General features: G+C 33.9%; 1 long non-coding RNA gene across 1 annotated transcript; it reads left to right on the top strand.

The window, feature by feature from the left end:
- The first annotated feature begins 3,062 nt into the window (after positions 1 to 3,062).
- Positions 3,063 to 5,691, top strand: LOC121408204. Its single transcript, XR_005969014.1, has 2 exons — positions 3,063 to 3,969; positions 4,014 to 5,691. It is a non-coding gene; the product is annotated as an uncharacterized LOC121408204 (long non-coding RNA).
- The last annotated feature ends 532 nt before the right edge of the window (positions 5,692 to 6,223 follow it).

Raw genomic sequence — 6,223 nt, 5'->3', positions numbered from 1 at the left:
CAATTGCTTCTGTTTCTGCTTAACCAAAACAAATGTTAACATGAAATATTGTTATAATCAATATGCCTTATAAATGTATCACACACAGTTTGATCTAAGTACATGAGGGGCAATAACAAACCATCTGTATAACAATGAAAATGTTATAAAATCCAATATCTCGACAAATGTTACAGAAAATATCCATTTACACTTTTTCTTTTTACAGCCGATTATTTAATTTAAATTAAGCGAGTAGTATAGACAATAAAACTTGTCTATAAATCTCAACCAAAGCTAAGGTGTTTCACAAAGGTGTGCTGTAGGTTACAAGTGATTAACAGTCAACTGGAATATGAAGTGAGTTTGAAGTTATGAACAGTAGTAAGTTTTTCTGATGTTTGAGAAAAGTTTGGCAATACTTTCATCAAATTTTATTCAAATCGTGGCAAATAAGACTTGAACAATAAAATGTCAGTCACCATCTTCACATTTCAATTTCACAAATAAGAACGATAGAGAAACCAATTAAAGAGTTTCCATAATAAAGTTGTTTGTAAAACCCACTATAACTCTATGGACAGCTTTATAAAGCACCCCCATGGCTATTCATGGGTGGGAGTTGAAAAGACAAAACCCTGCCTATGAATTAAAATAAAAATAAAATAATCATTTAACAAAATATGGCATTACACACTTTTTGCCTGTTCTAACTATCAATGTGTCAAAGCACAAAGTGGTTAGTGAAATGGGATAAAAACTAAAAAAGAAATGTGAGCACAGGTAAAGAAAGGACAAGGGATGAAAAAAGATGTCTGACCAACACATTAATATCAACTTGATTGGGGAAAGAGAGAGAAGATAAAGTAACACATTGCAATTCTGACTGCATGAGTTGACCAATCGCTCAAGTCTAAGCAATTATTCAGATCATATTTAGGCAAAACATGAATTACGTACCTCTTCTAAACTTTTTCCCATTTTGAACATACTTCTATGGTTCTGAGAACAATCAGAACCACAAAAATGTGTTAAACATGGGGAAAAGGTCAAGTAAGGAGAGGTAAACTATACATGTTATGCATATGGCCAAAATAAATGCTTCAGCCTGGGCAATTATCATACTGATGTAGACTCGGCACTAATTGATAGTGTCATTTTACTATTCATTTACGTGTAATAATGATGTAATTATGGTATCTATCAGCCACAACACCTACCCCTTACATTATTAACATCGCGAAAATAAATCATTAAAAAAAATCACTTCAGGAAAAGAATCTAATGAAAAAAAAAGATTTTGTGACAATAAAAATGATATGCTTACTAGTATTTCCCAAATTGCATAACCTAGAATCATCAATAACATATTACAAATAATTATTACAAACTCATTAAATATGAAATAATACACAAAAACAAAATCTTCTGTTTTCTTTATTCAAAGATATAAAATATGAAAGGAAAAAAGCAGCACTCAGAGCAGACAACTTAAACTGAAACGAAACAATTTATCGAACTTATATTCTTAGGAAGTTGCAGGATAATTTCATTCTAGACAATATAGGTCATTTCATGCTAAATAATTTGAATACTCTTTATCAATTCTCCAACTCTTTTTCTCTTAACTTTAAACTTTGACACAACTCTTACAAGCTCCAAGTTCAATAATTTTTATCATGCTCGACACTGAATATTTCATCGAATTATATCCTTAATTCTTAAACCACCACTTTATGTTCATCTATGTACAATACATTACAAACTCCAGGTACAGGAGAAAACTTCACAAACACCTTCCCTTCCAGTACTTACACAATAAGTACCCCAAGAGAAGTTATTAAGTTCTCAATATTGTACGTATTTACAGTTTTACATGAACATGTTCAAGTTCCAAGAGAGGGCATTGGTGGTTTTATAAAATTTTGAAGGAAAGGAAACATGTTCACTTTATCTTTACAATAATTTTAATTATTAGCATTAGTCATGAATGTTTTGTCAATTTTGAGATGGTGTTTACTATTTCCAGAATTAAGAATTGAACAATTTAGTTGGTTAACACTGTAAGTTCCATCAAAATATGTTAAACACCTTTAATATGGCAACAGAAGGTGGTTTGTAATCCAAATTCATCTATCAGTTTAGAATTTCTCAAAGTTAAACTAAATAGTCCTTCTCTGCAGAAAATAGGACATTTAAAAAAAATATGTGAAAAATTTAAAGTAAAAGGTGGACTTAATATAAAGTATGCTATTTACAGGCATAAGGTTTTACAGGCCTTACTTAGATACTCTTTGTACAATCTCCCTTGAATTCTTAACAGCAATTACACATAAATGCTTTAAGAGCCTTTCTTGCAGGAAAAAAAAATCGGATGCAAGGTTCATAATCACCCACATAAAGGAAACTTCTAAACATGCATTCCCTTAAGAGCTAGCTTGAGATCTCCATAAGAAACGGAGAAAAGGAATCATGCTCATCTAAAAGACAACTAAACTATATTTAAGCAGTATTAGTCAGGAGCTAGATGGGGGTTCCTACTGTAACAGATTTAAGAATTAGTTGGGAGCTTAAAAAAGGATGGTTAAAGAGGAGGACAGTGATATAATTTTATCTAGTGACCGAGGATATGACCCAAGTTATTAAACACAGAGTAGCAATGCAACAATGAAAAACCTTTCTGGCATTTCAGAGTTTTGATAATCATTGATGTTTTATTGATGCAGGGTAGCCACTTCAGTTAGAAAGTTGCTCTACCAGTGGGGCCCAGCATATGATGACATGCTACTATACCCATCTCCAATCTAAATGCTGAGCGCCTAGCAAGGAGGCAGAAGGTCCTGTTTTTATAAGTCTTTGGTATGACTTACCCGCCAGGGATCAAACCCATGACCATGACCCTACCACCAAGCAACCAGCCGTTAAATAAAATGTGATGGGAATCGGGGCTCATGTGGCGGTATTTCGGCCCACTGAAATCTGTGAAAATTGGCCAGGGGGGAGGTTTCATGAAAGGACTTGTCAGACGTTTTATCCGACAAGTCCCATTTCATCCGACTGTTACCATAGGAACAGTGCCTCTTAGCCAATCAAAATCATGGAAAGATGTCAGATCTGACAACTTGTCGGATGAAAATATTGGTGAAACGCTCCCCAGGTTTCAGACAAATTTGACTTGTGTCGATATCCTAATAGGCACTCATTTAACCATACGTTGGGTAACCAAATGAGCAAATTTGTCTCAAATTCTGTATGGGTAGAGGCTTATCAACATACTTCCATAATGTGAAATGTTGAAAAGGAAATTTAATGACATCACATTTGGTTCAATATTGGTAAGTGGTACAATACCTACAAGCAGAATTGGAGGGTGGTCGAAAACAATAATTTCTTCATATCCAAGATACCAACAGTATAAACCTTCTTTATTGAATATTATAGATGATTTTTAACTTGGTCTTTGCATTGTTAATTTGTTCTAAACGGTGAGAGGTTTCACACTTAATTATATTGTTTTAAGCACCATCACCTATAGTTGCAGCACATCTTGGTTTACTGGAAAGTGAGGTAGCCGAACTGCAAAGTCCAAATTTCAGAACGATGGACTAATAATACGGTTTCATTTCAAAAGTTTCTTTGAATTCTAAAATATTTCTGCTTTTTCACACCACAATCAAATGAGTTATTACTATTCCACCTGAAGTTTCTGCTTCCCGATTCCACAACAGAACTCTGAGATAATTGTGATTGATGACTTATTCATCGCACCTGGTGCACTAAATTATTTTGTTCTTACTGTGCAATTGCTACTTTGAAAATGGTGCAAGAACATGGATAAGAAATGGCCTTCATCACAAAACTAATAATAAGCCCGATTAATACATCTCCTACCATATTGTAACTAAATGCTATGCCCATTACTTGATCTTAATCCTCTTAATCTTCTAAAGGTGCTTAATACCTCATATGGCAGATGCAAGGTGGCCGCAGGTTGCCCTAACTGTGGCCACAAGGCGCCCTCATGGCGGCCGCAGGGGGACTATACAGTGAGTGGGTTGTCACACTCATTATGATCATCATATTTTATTCATCATGCTCATCACAATACTTTACAATAGACATTTCATTACAGAAAGTTTCCAAATGTGTCGCACCATGCCTCCCAAGCAGAGAACACCAAAGGAGGAGGGGTAAGGAGACGAAGAGCAACACCAGGGCAGCTGCACTGTAATATTCACTATTGCTGTGCTGGTGTTCAACTGATTGACACAAATTCATAACAAGATATTAGGCATGACTATGAACAATGGAGAGAGGTCAAAAGCTAGGGTAATGAACGCAACCACATTAGAAGTTTGTTTTGTTACCTGGAATACTGCTGTACACAAAAGTACATGCTACATGCATGTAGCATTCATCAATATTACATGTATGTAACAAATCCTCGATTGAAGAAAGTTATGTGTATACAACCACGTACATTTAGCTTGTAGTTTTTTATATGGTATTTAATGGGAAGTTTCACCTTTCCTTAAAAAAGGCTGATAATATTAACCTTTGACTCATCTCATATCTGAAATATGTAATGGCAAATACATCAAGATAGCTTGCAAAGTTCACCAAGTCACAGAGCTAGAGTATCTTCAGTAATTCAATTTCAAAAAGATCTTCCCAAACCCCCAGTCACAATGCACTCAAGTGCACAGATCTGTTGGCTTCTACCCAAAATAAACAAAAGCTAAAACAAATGATAATTTTGTTTTAATTCACTTAAGCAATAAGCACCCATTCTTCTTGATGATACAACCAAGCTATTCCAGTCTTTAGGAAAAATACCTGAAACAACGCTCTACAAAGATCACACAAAAATCAAACCAACCAATATAAAACAAAGAGTTCTCCATCTACGTCCACAAGATAAGTTCTAATAAACATGCAAATTATCAACCATATTCTATCTCCTGATTGCCATCTTTTGTAATAAAATCATGTCAATTCAATTGTACAACATTCTAAATTCATATTTTCTACAAAAAGAGATTTTACACTGTAGATGAAGAAAAAGAAATGTCAACGTCAATCCTTAATTATCTCTGACCTTTTTCAATAACTCCTCTGTACACGATACAACTACCAGTATTTTCTCAACCTCAAAAATATATATATTGTGCCCTTGTACCAACCATTCATTCTCAACAAAACTTATAAATGCTTGTTGATAAACATAATCAAATCAAACAAAAACACTCAATGACTATCATATTTCATTCCATGACAAACACTTAAGCTGTAATACATGTCATACACACTGCAACCCAATGGTTTCATTTTCTGCTTTGGTAAATAAGTGCACACTCCTCTCCGTTTTCTAAGCCAGTTTCACCAACAATGCATTGCATAATCAAACTGCTAGGGGTTACATCTACATAATATAAAGTACATCCCAGACTGAAATATAAATCTCTCTCCAACATTGTTTAACATAACAAATTGAATATTTATATTATTGCATGTTGTTATCCTGTTACTAAAAGCAGCCATCTTATAAAGCACCCCTGTTCATTTTTTTTTCATTTCTGGGATTTTCATATACTTTTTTTTTTAAATATTGAATCCTACAGTTTCAGAATCAAAATATTGTATGATTTGATATTTCCAATCAATACTTTCAACTATTCACTACTTTTGCAAGACGTACATTTGTACAATTGTCAAAAAAAGAGAGACTTTTGTAAATACAGAATTATGATCTAGATAAAAACAAAAGCAAAGCACATCAGAAAATATAAAGTGAGAAAGTAATGAAATCTGTTTAAATGTATGTGAATACTTGTATGCAGTCTTACATCAAGAGTGCAGATCAAGATCGCTCTAGAATGAGAATAGTCTAAAGGAGACCTAGCAAAGTGATCATGAAAAACTGGTGGGAGATTGATCGACCGTAGTATTCCTAGTAATGAATTGGAATAGTGATATATGCATTTGGGGCAAATTACCAAAGCCAAAGATAGACTTGAAAATTAAGATTACGTATTGCATAAATTTTCCAATGCCACTGCTTGAAGGATGAAAGCTCTTTGTATAATGAAAGTGCTCAGAAACACTGTATGAAGCGATAGAGAATTTTAAAAATATAATGTAGTAGTTAAACCAGACATGCACATTATTTGGTGACAGTACATGTATATTGATATATAACAACTAGGAGCTTTGAACAGATGGAGTTGCATCAAACTCATTTGCT

The sequence above is a fragment of the Lytechinus variegatus genome, chromosome 2 (assembly GCF_018143015.1).
Source record: "Lytechinus variegatus isolate NC3 chromosome 2, Lvar_3.0, whole genome shotgun sequence".
Classification (NCBI taxonomy): Eukaryota; Metazoa; Echinodermata; class Echinoidea; order Temnopleuroida; family Toxopneustidae; genus Lytechinus; species Lytechinus variegatus.
The sequence above is the reverse complement of the archived record's forward strand: the minus strand, read 5'-3'. Positions and strand labels throughout refer to the sequence as shown.